At 37.7% G+C, this 2,786-nt stretch overlaps 1 protein-coding gene across 1 annotated transcript in view; it reads left to right on the top strand.

The window, feature by feature from the left end:
- Nucleotides 1-151: 151 nt before the first annotated feature.
- TREH (trehalase) overlaps nucleotides 152-2,786 on the top strand; it is a 57,847-nt gene continuing 55,212 nt past the window's right edge. The window contains exon 1 of the mRNA XM_037882153.2: nucleotides 152-2,549. The gene's annotated coding sequence lies outside the window, so the exon portion shown is untranslated. The remainder of the gene's footprint in view (nucleotides 2,550-2,786) is intronic.

Raw genomic sequence — 2,786 nt, 5'->3', positions numbered from 1 at the left:
GATTTGTCTTGGTGTCTGTTTCCTGTTGCTTTTGTCCTGCAGACAAGTTTTCTGTACTACTGTGCAAGAAGTTTCATTCCTATTTTCTTCCTCCATCCAAATTCTGCATACATGTTTGCTGTGAGCGTGCACGCTTCAGGCTGGCTTGAGAAATAAAGCAATGATTGCAGAAGGGAGCGTCAATCTTTCTGTATAGCAGAAGAATTCTACAAGCTCAGCAGCAGTATTACAGCTGAAGCAAATAGCAGAACACCTGCAAGATAATTTCTTACCTGTTAGCAGGGCTGTCTTGTGTACAAACTAACTTCTGTTGAAGGGGCTAGGCTGGATGGCAATAGCACTTACTGTGCAGGACACCTACCTCGAACGAATTGCCCATCCAAGATATGTGTAGATTTTTTTTATTTTATTTTTTTTTAATGGGCCAGTAGTTTTAATAGTGGCCTTGGACTACAAATTTTAACTAGCCTTCTGAAACCACTGGAAATGTGCTAGTGACACATTCAGTTACTACAGTGCCTGTTCAGTGAAAACCTGCGTTTCTGTTTAGCTTAAATCAGAGTAAAAAGTCTTCTCTGCACAGCTCTGTGTGTTTTTGTGCATATCGCAAAACCACTTTACAATGGACAGGATGCTTAGGAGAGGCATAAGGCTCGGACAGCATGGGCTGTTGCAAGTCAGGATTTTAGGGTATTGACAGCCATGTGAGGAGGAAATAAAGCACTCCACATAATACCAGTCCTCAGCAGGAGGGTACATTAGCTTGCAAAGCACCGCCCACAGACCTGGCTAACCAGTACAATTTTTGCAAATACAAATTTGATTTGAACAATTGATTCATTAATGAATTATCATGCCACACCTTTCTTTTCAGGCTGGCCATACCATACTTACCACAGTTGAGTGTTTGCTGAAGCATTTATCAAATGGATATTCTCTACTGCGATTATACTAATTGAGTAATTTATAGGGAGGGTATATAATAAGCCCTAGCTCTTACATAGGGCTTTTATCAGTAGATTTCAAAATCCTTTACAAAGGAGATCAGAGGTGAAGTAACTTGCCCAAGGTCACCCAGCAGGCTACTGGCTAATTGGGAATAGAAACCAGAGCTGTCCACTAGGCAACACTACCTCTTTAGCTGGAAATGTTCTGTGTGTGAAATAAGTCCATAAGTCTGATTAGTGTCTTCTGTAAAAAGAATAGTTCTTTCCATTATAATATGGAAGCTCTGTAGATTGGTACTGCTGTGTCCACCTTGGTACAGAAGAGCAGTGTTTTGGGCCATCTTTTCAAATAACACTTTGCCTTTACCACTCTTCTGTTTTGCTGTAATACTGTACCTAGTTTTTGTTTTAAGCATCTTTCTAGCAATATAAATGTGACCACTGTCTTGCATAGCATTTGGTAAGAACTTTTTAATTGTGAATTGTGGGTGAAGCTACTGTAGATTAGTAATGCTGGGAACTGTTTGGTTAAAAGTAAAATAGCCAACAGGAGTGTCTTCTCAAAGAGCAGGACACCTCTCTTTAAGGGATATGAGCACCTGGTTTATCAAGGCCACAGAAGCTAGGCCAGGAATCTCTTCTCACCCCTTTCTCCAGAAAGAGACTTCAGTTTTAACCTAGCACAAAGAATGCTAGACATACTCTAGTTGAAAGGTGGTTTTTATTTTTATATATATATAGGCACTCTAAAGTCTGTTTAATGTTAAGGAAATACATAAAAGTGGGAATTATGTTGATTACTTCTACATGTTTCCACTATAGTGGCGAGAACCTTTCTAATTCCTTAAATGCCTAAGGTGGTATAAGTTTCTTTTGTGATGGTCATTTGCAAACACTTTGTATCTATACGCAAATATATAATGCAGTAACTTTCTTATAGCACTGTTACATAACATCTCACTATTCATGTACGAATATAAAATCAAGTGACCTTGTTATAACTGGTTACTACTACAAGAAGCTATTTCACTATAGAATGTTTATATTAATTGGGGAAATAATTAGGTATCTGGTAGTGCTTAAGAAACTTTCTTACCAATGTCTGAAAAAAGAACCACATCTTCAAGTATTTAGACTACACTGCCTTTGACTCGGTTTAAGAATTACCAAAATTTAAAATGACTACTTAAAAGCAGAGCAAATTTTAAATAGAAATGTGTTTGGAGTAATTTGAAATAAATTCAGGTATTAAACCTTGATGAATAAATATCTCCAAATGAACTAAATAGTTGACTGTAAATGGCACTGTTTTCCATCAGAGAGACCAGCAATATGACCAGGATATTGAAGATTTACAACTTTGCTCTGTATGTATTAGCAGGTTGCATATTCATGAACTGAAGATGCTACTAGGACCATCCTATAAAGGTGTTGAGCCAGTAAAAGTAACAGCAGCTGATATTTGGATCCTGTCGAGCCCCTGAAAGAGAGACTAAAGAGACTCCACCTTCAATGAGACTATGGAAGAAGAGTATAAATATCTCTGAATTCAGATACCAGCTCACCACACTCCTGTTCATCTCATCTCCAAACAAACAAAAGGTAAACATGCCATCACACACAATCAAGAAGAACCAACTTGTTATTCCAGCACTGCTTCTGCAATGCGATACCACCAAGACTTCAGCATCATTGGTGAGATGTTTGCAAAAGCACTCCCAAGGGATTAAACTGTTCTTGTAATAATTGTAATGGCATATTGAAATTGTATGTTTTAACTTAAAGAACTAATAACTTCAGTTAACACTAGATTGTTCAGACTGAAAGTAAGCTAATTGT

This window comes from Chelonia mydas, chromosome 22 (genome assembly GCF_015237465.2).
Source record: "Chelonia mydas isolate rCheMyd1 chromosome 22, rCheMyd1.pri.v2, whole genome shotgun sequence".
NCBI lineage: Eukaryota > Metazoa > Chordata > Testudines > Cheloniidae > Chelonia > Chelonia mydas.
The sequence above is the reverse complement of the archived record's forward strand: the minus strand, read 5'-3'. Positions and strand labels throughout refer to the sequence as shown.